Source organism: Phascolarctos cinereus, unplaced genomic scaffold (genome assembly GCF_003287225.1).
Source record: "Phascolarctos cinereus isolate Bilbo 61053 unplaced genomic scaffold, phaCin_HiC Scaffold_726;HRSCAF=1367, whole genome shotgun sequence".
Classification (NCBI taxonomy): Eukaryota; Metazoa; Chordata; class Mammalia; order Diprotodontia; family Phascolarctidae; genus Phascolarctos; species Phascolarctos cinereus.
The window spans coordinates 21,776,519-21,787,068 of NW_027556098.1; the positions used below are offsets into that span (position 1 = coordinate 21,776,519).

At 38.5% G+C, this 10,550-nt stretch overlaps 1 pseudogene; it reads right to left on the minus strand.

Moving 5' to 3' along the window:
* Positions 1 to 251: 251 nt before the first annotated feature.
* On the minus strand, positions 252 to 916 carry LOC110200980 (large ribosomal subunit protein eL15 pseudogene; annotated as a pseudogene).
* Between the last annotated feature and the right edge of the window lie 9,634 nt (positions 917 to 10,550).

Consider the following 10,550-nt stretch of genomic DNA (forward strand, 5'->3'; position numbering starts at 1 on the left):
ATGAAGACTCCCATTCAATCAATCATTTTAAGTAATTACTGTGTGCCAGGAGCCATAGTAACTGCTGGCAATACAAAGAAAGGCAAAACTAACAAAACAGTTTACTACCTTCAAGGAGTTTACACACTAATGGGGTAGACAACACTAAAATAGGTACCTAGAGAGGAAAGGCAGATAATATTAGAGGGGAAAGCTCAAGTAGTTGACAGTACCTGGATTCCTACTTAAGAGAAGTTGGAGCTCAATTTTTTTTTCATAAATGTTGTTTATTAGACATCGAAGTTTACAAATTAATGTGCACCAATTAGTGGTATCGATGTAGTTGGAGAGTATTGCGCCTTCTCCAAGAAGCACGGCGAGACCCTCCAATAGTATGGTGGAATTTGTGACCCTTTGCAAGACCCCTGCTCTTCCGGCCATCTGAGGTAAGCCCACGCATCTCTCTCTGTTTGTGCACTGGCTTGGTGATCCATTGAGTGTTGGGGTTCTGTCTGATAGCTTTATGGAATGGGTCAATAAGAATAACCTCAAAGAATTTGTAGGTTGAATCTTCACCCACCCAGTAGGAGTTCAAGACTCTTAGGGCCCCACAGTGGCGGCCAGCACGTTCTGCTACAGACTGAAGGCTCCTGGCAAACTTCAGCTGATTCACACCATGATGCATGGGTTTACTATAAGTTGCACCTTTGGGAACTGGACGCTTTCGTCCACCACGTCGAACTAGAATACGGTAGATGACATAACCTTGCTTGGCCTCGTACCCCAGCCTGCGAGCTTTGTCGGGTCTGGCGGGCCTCGAGGCTCGGTGCAGGGCGGACAGCTCGCGCTACTGCCAGCAGCGCACGCTCAGGAGGAACCGCATGACATCCGACTGCCTCTTCCTCCACAGCTCCTGGATGTATTTGTAGGCCCCCATTCCGGCTCACGCCTAGCCTGCCTGATGGCTGCCGCCGACCAGAAAGCTGGAGCTCAATCTTAAAAGGAGTCAAAGAACCTAGAGGAGGTCTTGAAGAGGAAGAGCTCTCCAGAAATGGAGGGTAGCCAGTAGTTGAGGAATAAAAAGAAGGCTGGACCATAGAATATAAAAAGGGGGATAAATTACGAAAAAAAAAACTGGAAAGGTAAAAAAGATGCAGATTGTAGACAGCCTTAAACGACAAAGGATTATTATATCAGATCAATGATTTAGGCAAATCATTTTTGTATCCATATGGAAAATGAATTGGAATGGGAAGATACTTGAGGTAGAGACCAAGTAGAAGGGTATTACATTAGTCCCAGAGAGAGCTAATGAGAGATTGGACTAGGGTGATGGCTGTGTGAGTGGAGAAAAGGACACATAAACAACAGATGCTATGAATTTAGAAATCAAAAGACTTAGGAACAGATTGTATATGGGAAGAGTGTAAGAGAGGATTGGGGATGACATTGAGATTCCAGGCCTCAGTGACTAGGATACTGGTATCTTTGAAAGAAATAGGGAAGTTCAGAAGAGAAGAAAATTTAAGGGGAAAGATATTGTGTTCTGTTCTGGACATTATCTATTGATGCCTGTGGAACATTAAGTTCAAAATGTCTAAGAGTCAGATAGAGATAGAGATGTGGTATTGGAACACCAAAGAGAGACCATACATTGGAGATATATAGATACATAGATATATATGTTTTTATATATACACACACATATATATGGATATATAAATTTGAGAATCATCTAACTAAAGATGATAATGAATGCCATGGATTCTGATGAGATACCAAGGGACATAACACAAAAAGAAAAAAGAAGTCTTAGGACAGAATTTTGTAGGACACCCACGTCACTACAGGGATAAAGGAGACTGAGAGGGAGTAGTCAGAAAGATCAAAGGAAAATTATGAGGGAGAAAGGGGAGAAAAATAAAAGGGATCAGTCCCTCCCTACCTCCAGTGACATTGTACTGAATAAAACTGTATTTTGAATCAAAGAACATGGATTTAAATTCTGGCTATACTATGTATTACTTCTGTGACCTTGGTAGTTCATATCAGTTACACTTCTTAATATATGTTACATATATACATCCTATATATTCTCTATCATTATGCATGAAAATCTGAGTTGATTTTACATTTTCTTGCATTTTAACTGTTTTATGTTGTGAGTCTGAAATAATATATATTCATTACTCTTTGTGGGTGATGCCTTTCCATCTATATTACAAGATCTTTGAATTCAACAACTCTCTTACAATCCTTTTGTAGCCCCTCTCTATATATACCATCTGATACATATTATCTCTCATCTGGCCTATTGAAATAGTCTCTTAACTTGTTCCCTTACATTCTGTCTTCCCTTTCTCTAAGTTATTTTACACACTAATTCCAGAAAAATGTTTCTGAAAATCACAATTCTGATCACATCGTTTTCCTTGTTCAAAATAGCTCTCTCTCAAATCACTCGTCCTTTACCTAGTATTCAAGGCCCTCTACTATTTGGCCCCAATCTACCTTTCCAGTTTTACACCCCCTGGGTTCCTTCAACACACCCTCTCTTTCTGATAAATTGGACTATGTACTGTTCTCAGAACATGCCCTGCTGTTCTGTGCCTCTACAAATTTACTCCAGCTGAACTGTCTGTGTAGAAGACTATTATTCTCTTGTATCTCTTTACCCCCTGCTCTGCCTGTCCAATTCTTATCCATTGACTTAAGACTAGACCAAATGCCAGAAAGTTTTACCTAATCCCTTCAATTGGAAGTGAACTCTTCCTGAAATACCATGGGATTTTATATTTCTCTTGTCACGTATTCACATCCTATCATGCGTTATAGTTATTTGTATATGTGTCATCTCCCTACTAGATTTCAGACTCCGTGAGGACAGGAGGAATCATGTTTAATTATCTTTGTCTTCCCCAGAAGGATATAGCACAGTGCCTGGCACACAGACACTTGATAAATATCTCTTGCCTCAATCAATCATGGTGAGTATTTATTAAGTGTTTACTATATGCCAAGTACAGGTGATAAAGAGTCTCTGCACTCATAGAGCTTCTATCACATTGTTGTTCAGTCATTTCAGTTGTGCCCAACTCTCCATGACCCCATTTTGGGGTTTTCTTGGCAAAGATATTGGAATGGTTTGCCATTTCCTTCTCTAGCTCATTTTTACAGATGAGGCAAACTGAGGAAAACAGAGTTAAGTGACTTACCCAGAGTCACACAGCTAGTCAGTGTCTGAGGCCAGATTTAACTCAAGAAGATGAGTCTTCTGACTCTGGGCTGGCACCTATCTGCTGGGCTACCTAGCTTAACCTTTACACTGTATGTAGGTGTATACACACACACACATATGCATATATGTGTGTACAGCATAATATTCAAAATAATAATAAAGTAATCTGGTAGGAGTGGAGTGGTATTAGCAGCTTGAGAAATCAGAGGTTTCCAAAAGACGATTTTTGAGCTCAGTTTGGAAGGAAACTAGTGATTCTAAAAGGAAGAGGTGAGGAGTAGAACAAGTGCATTTCTGGCATGGAGACCAACCCGGATAAAGGCACAGAGTATAACATGTGTCAGACACAGCAAACAGATTGGTTTGTAGACAAAAATTAAATGAAGGGATATAATGTCTGAATAAATTGGTTGGAATCAGGTTGTGAAGGGCTTTTAATGTCAGAGTTTTGTTTCTACTCCTAGAGGTAGTAGGGAGCCACCAGAATTTATTGATCACAATAGTGATATGGCCATGTGTATTCTTTTTTTTTTTGCTTTTTTTTTTTTGGTGAGGCAATCAGGGTTAAGTGACTTGCCCAGGGTCACACATCTAGTAAGTGTCATGTGTTTAAGGCCGGATTTGAACTCGGGTCCTCCTGACTCTAGGGCCGGTGCTCTGTCCACTGCACCACCTAGCTGCCCCTCATGTGTATTCTTTAGATCAGAACTGTTAAATTTGGAATATGCTTTTTAAAAAATAAACAATTTTTGTGAAATGAAGATTATCTGTTTCATGAACAGCTCTCTTTTTCTGTTCATATTTGTATGGGGAAGTGTTCATATTTGTTGATGTTTTTCAAATTCATAATAATAAAAAGGAATCTTTAAAAATATATTTGATATATAATTATGAATAATTAGATGTTGAAAGTTATACTATCTTCTAAGGCCTTCAATCCATTAATGAGATTATTGGTCTCAAAGGAACAAAGGAAGACTTGTTAAGTGGATCCTACTGGCAGTGGCAATTTTCAGAAGTACATGGATGAGATTGTACAGTATAAGTAACCATTAAAGGAGTTTTATCTGCATTAATACACAGAGTACCCACATAAATAAGATCAAGGATAATCAAAGCATTAAAACTCAAAATGCTCTAGGAAAATCCTTTTGGCAATTGCATAAAAGATTTATTGGAAAGGGACTGGATTTGAGGCATGCAAATCAATCAGAGGCTAAAAATGTTCAAGTGAGAAGTGATATGGGTCTAAAGTAGGATGTTAGCTTTGTGTGTATAAAGGAGACGGATATAGGGGATGTTATAGATTTGATTTGGCAGTTGTTTACATATGTGGAGTGAATGAGAATTAGCAGAGTGAATGAATAAATAATGGAGACTAATAATTGTTGTTTGACTGAGGCTATCAGTTCTTCCTTGCCACCTTCCTTCTTATGTTGTTATGCATCTAGGAAAATACTAATGCAGCCTCATTACACCCACAGTAATGCACCCACACCCACTCTACAGTAAGAGATTTTCTTACTTCTCATAAAAGCACTCTTGAAGCCCCACCTTGATTTTATAGCCACTGATAAATCCCATTCATTCCATCTCATTAAGAGAAATTGGTCAGGCTCAGTTGGATAACCATTTGAAAATATGTAGGCCTAAGTTTAACCCTAAAAAAGACACTATTGCATGACCAGGCTTTGGTGGTCCTCAAGGTACAAAACAGATAATCTTTTCCACATTCAGAACATGTAAATTTAGGCATTTGATTAGGATTCTGTCTAAAAGGCTTGCTGTTATAACAGTTGTTGCTATTGCTGTTTTTTTTTTATTTTTTTCCAATTAGATTCAATGATGAGCCTTTTCTCCAGAAAGAACAGCCCCACCAGCAAACATGGTTGTGTGCCTGGTGAGCCTCAGTGCTGACTGCAGCTCCCCAGTCACTCTCAGCAGTGCCACAACTGAGGCTGTGATTCAATGAATCCTTAAAGAGCTTCGTCTTGTCCTTACTGTTTGCAATTACCTTTCTTCAAGCCACTGTGGAACCAAATGCTTGAGTATCCTGCTGAGTTCTCTGTTCTGCACCTGTGACAAGCCCAGGGGAGTTAGCTCTGTTGTAATGAGAAAAGTTTCCCGGCTGGTCACATTGACAGTGTGGCAGTACTTCTTTATTGATGATTCTGGCCTGCCACTTGATGTTCCAAAGGACTTGCAAGCTCCTTTGTGCAACTGATAATCCTCCCAGATAAGATCCTTGACTACCTGGCAAATTGCCTGAGTAAGCTTAACAGGCAGACGGAGGAGGCCTGTATTCATAGAACTCCATTTTGGCATTAATAAATTGGGCAGTTCTCTACCATTAAGGATATTAACAGAAAAACTCTATTCAATCTTTATATTCATACCTTCTGCATCATAGGGCTAGCCTATATGTTCCTCATAAGAATGTTCAAACAATATTTGGCATTCCTCAAAAGAGGGTGCTTTCTGAAAACAAAATCTAATTCTGCTGACAACTAACTTCCACGACAATATTGTGAGAACTTATACCACCCTCTCAATTGTTTAATATTACACTAATTAGTGAGTTCCTAAAAATTCTTATGATAAATTTTCGAGTAATTATAGGGTGTGATGAATTTACATAAGTCATGATACAGATGGTTAATTCATTTGAGTCAACTCTTCCAATTTTTTTTTTTTGGCTAGGCAATGGGGTTAAGTGACTTGCCCAGGGTCACACAGCTACTAAGTGTTATGTGTCTGAGGCCGGATTTGAACTCAGGTACTCCTGAATCCAGGGCCAGTGCTCTATCCACTGCACCACCTAGCTGCCCCTTCCAATTTTTTTAAATGAAATTATTCAAACTCTATGGCATTGTAGAGAGAAGATGGGCCTTGGAGTCAAAAAGACCTGGGTTTATGTCTTATATCTGACACCTGCTAGCTGGATGAACATGGGCAAGTAATTTAATCTCTCACTGTCCCCAGGCAACTCTCTAAAACTTCAAGCTAACTGAAAACTAAACATAAAATAGGGTGTAGCCTTAAGTATTCATGGTTATATATAAGAGCATTCTTTTTGCAAGCTAGATCATGAAGCAAAATTATGTACATTGAATATCATTTTCTCATTTCACATTATATAAAGAGAGCATCATCCTTAAATATAAAAATGCCAATTACGTATCTTAAAGTGTTTGCTGTAACTACATTATCATGTACCAATGTGCTAGCCGTCATACTTTTCTTTAAAAAAAAAATCCAATGCCAGGGATGGCCTTCAGTCACTAACTTCCCACAACCATCAGTGGTAAGAAAGCACATACATGAAAGTCATAATGGTATGTTTTTTATAATGCTTTTAAGATTTACAAAATACTTGGTTCTAAAAAATCCACAAAACTAATAAGTGATAGCACTTAATAGTTCTTTCTGACTCAAAATATGTTTTTTATACTACTCCATACCTTGCTTCAAAATAGAACTCTGGAAAGTCACAGGAGAAAAATACAAGAAACCGATCAGATATAATAATATTCAGCTAGTATTGACAAGGTGACACAGTAAATAGAGCACTCTCCCTGATGTCAGGACAATCTGAGTTCAAATTCTTCTTCAGACATTTATTGCCTGTGTGACCCTAGACAAATCACTTAACCTTTATCTGTCTTAGTTTCCTTATCTGCAAAATTGGAACAATAATGGCACCTACCCATACCTGTCAGAATAAAATGCAATACTATTTGTATAGCATTTTAGAAACCTTAAACAGCTATAGAAATACTAGTTATTATTACTTAGAACCTAATCAGTTTATGAACCAATCCTAAAGAAGGACAATGCCAAGGAATGTACAAATTCCTGAACAATTGCACACATTTCACTTGCCAGTAAAGTTATGCTTCAGATTCTACAAGCTAGGCTTCAGCAATATGTAAACCAATAATTACCAGAAGACCAGGCTAGTTTTTGAAGAGGCAGAGGAACTAGAGACCAAATTGCCAACATTTGCTGCATTATGGAGAAAGCAAGGAAGTTCTAGAAAAATGTCTACTGCTTCCTTGACTATACTAAAGCCTTCAACTGGGTAGATCACAACAAAATGTGGTAAGTACTCAAAGAGATGGGAGCATCAGATCATCTTACTTGTCTCCTGAGGAACCTGTATGTGGGCCAAGAAGCAACAGTTAGGACTGAACATGGAACAACTGATTGTTTAAGATTGGAAAAGGAGCACAACAAGGCTGTATATTGTCACCTTATTTATTTAACATATATTCAGAGTATATCATGTGAAATGTCAGGCTGCATGAGCCAAAAGCTAGGATTAAGGTTGCTTGGAGAAATATCAACAATCTCAGATATGCAGATGATACCACTCTGATGGTGGAAAATGAAGAATTAAGAAGCCTCTTGATTTGAGTGAAAGAGGAGAGTTTAAAAGCTGGCTTGAAGCTTAACATAAAAAAAAAATCCTAAGATCTTGGCAACTGGCCTCATCAATTCCTGGAAAATAAGAGAAGAAAAGAAAGCAGTGTCAGATTTTATACTCTTGGGCTCAAAGACCACTGAAGACAGTGATTGCACCCATGAAAATAAAAGATGCTTGCCCCTTGGAAGGAAACCTGTGGCAAATCTGTATAGCATACTAAAAAGCAAACACATCACCTGCCAACAAAAGTCTGTATAGTCAAAGCTGTGATTTTTCTAGTAGCAATATATGGCTGTGAGAATTGGACTATAAGGAAAGCTGAATGTCACAGAATTTATGCCTTCAAATTAGGATGCTGGAGAAGACTTTTTTTACATTATATTTATTTAGATGCATTAATTTATTTACTTCAGTTTTCAACATTCACTTCCACAAGATTTTGACTTCCAAATTTTTTTTTTTGCTTTTAGGCAATTGGGGTTAAGTGACTTGCCCAGGGTCACACAGCTAGTAAGTGTCAAGTGTTGGTCTGAGGCCAGATTTGAACTCAGGTCCTCCTGACTTCAGGGCCGGTGCTCTATCCACTGTGCCACCTAGCTGCCCCCTGACTTCCAAATTTTCTCCCCATCTTGCGCCTCCCCCAACCCCAAGACAGCATGCATTCTGAATACCCTTTCCCTTAATCTATCCTCCCTTCTATCTCTGCCCCCCTTTTTCTTATCCTTTTCCTCTTCTATTTTCCTATAGGGCAGGATAGATTTCTATACTCCATTGCCTGTATATCTTATTTCATAGTTGCATGCGAAAACAAATTTTTAATGTTTGTTTTTAAAACTTCGGGTTCCAAATTTTCTCCCTTCCTCCCTCCCCACCCACCCCATTGAGAAGGCAAACAACTCAATACTGGTTATATTTGTATAGTCATCCAAAACACTTCCATTGTAATCATACTGTGGAAAACTAACTATATTTTCCTTCATCCGATCCCGACCCCCATCTTATTCTATTTTCTCTTTTGACCTCGTCCCTCCTCAGAAGTGTTTGCTTCTAATTACCCCTTCACCCAATCTGCCCTCCCCATTATCATCTCCTTACTCTCTTATCCACTTCCCCCCTATTTTCCTGTAGGGTCAGATAGTTTTCCATACCCAACTGAGTATGTATGTTATTCCCTCCTTAAGCCAAATCTGAAGAGAATAAAATTCACTCATTCCCTCTCACCTTCCCCCAGTTCCCCTCCACTGTAAAAGCTTTTTCTTGTCTGTTGTATGTGAGATAATTTACCGCATTTTACCTCTCCCTTTCTCCTTCTCCCAGTATAATACTCTCTCACCCCTTAATTTTATTCTCTAGATATCACCCACTTATCTTCAACTCACCCTGTGCCCTCTATCTATCAATCTATCTATACATATAATTTTTTTCCCTCCAACTACCCTAATACTGACAAAGGTCTCATGAGTTACAAATATCATCTTTCCACATAAGAATGTAAACAGTTCAACTTTAATAAGCCCCTTGTGATTTCTCTTTCCCGTTTACCTCTTCATGCTTCCTTGAGTCTTGTATTTGAAAGTCAAATTTTCTATTCAGCTCTGGTCTTTTCATCAAGAATGCTTGAAAATCCTCTATTTCACTGACTTCCAAGGGGCAAGCATCTTTTACTTTCATGGCTGCAATCACTGTCTGCAGTGGTCTTTGAGCCCAAGATATAAAATCTGACACTGCTTTCTTTTCTTCTCTTATTTTCCAGGAATTGATGAGTCCAGGTGCCAAGATCTTAGCTTTTGTTTTTTATGTTAAGCTTCACTCTATGTCCATTTTTCCTCTGAAGGATTATACTCAGTTTTGCTGGGTGGGTGATTCTTGGTTGCAATCCTATCTGCTTGCCTTCTGGAGCATCATATTCCAAGCCCTCCAATCCCTTAATGTAGAAGTTGCTAAACCTTGTGTTATCCTGATTGTGTTTCCACAAAACTTGAATTATTTGTTTCTGGCTGCTTGCAATATTTTCTCCTTGACCTGGGAACTCTGGAATTTGGATACAATATTCCTAGGAGCTTTCTTTTGGGGATCTCTTTCAGAAGGTGATTAGTGGATTCTTTCCATGTCTAGTTTGCCCTCTGGTTCTAAAATATCAGGGCAGTTTTCCTTGATAATTTCTTGAAAGATGATGTCTAAGCTCTTTTTTTTTTTATCATGGCTTTCAAATAGCCCAATAATTTTTAAATTCTCTCTCTGGATCTGTTTTCCAGGTCAGTTGTTTTCCAATGAGATATTTCAGTCTTCTATTTTTTCATTCTTTTGGTTTTGTTTTATAATTCTTGATTTCTCATAAAGTCACTAGCTTCCAATTGCTCCATTCTAATTTTTAAGGAAGTATTTTCTTCAGTGAACTTTTGGACTTCCTTTTCCATTTGGCCAATTTTGCTTTTTAAGGCATTCTTCTCCTCCTTGGCTTTTTGGACCTCTTTTGCCATTTGGGGTAGGCTATTTTTTAAGGTGTTATGTTCTTCGGTATTTTTGGGGGTCTCCTTTAGCAAGCTGTTGACTTGTTTTTCATGATTTTCTTGCATCACTCTCATTTCTTTCCCAGTTTTTCCCTACTTCTCTTACTTGCTTCTCAAAATCCTTTTGAGCTCTTCCATGATCTGGGACCAATTCATATTTTTCTTGGAGGCTTTGGATGTAGGAGCTTTGACTTTGTTGTGTTCTTCTTGTTGTATATTTTGATCTTCTTTGTCACCAAAGTAAGATTCTATGGTCTGACTCTTTTTGTGCTGCTTGCTTATGATCCCAGCCAATTGCTTGAGTTATGAGTTTTTTTTAAAGTAGGAGTCTGCTTTCAGTGTGGAGAATGTACTGTCCCAAGCTTCAGGGGTTTTGTGGAGCTGTTTTCAGAGATAC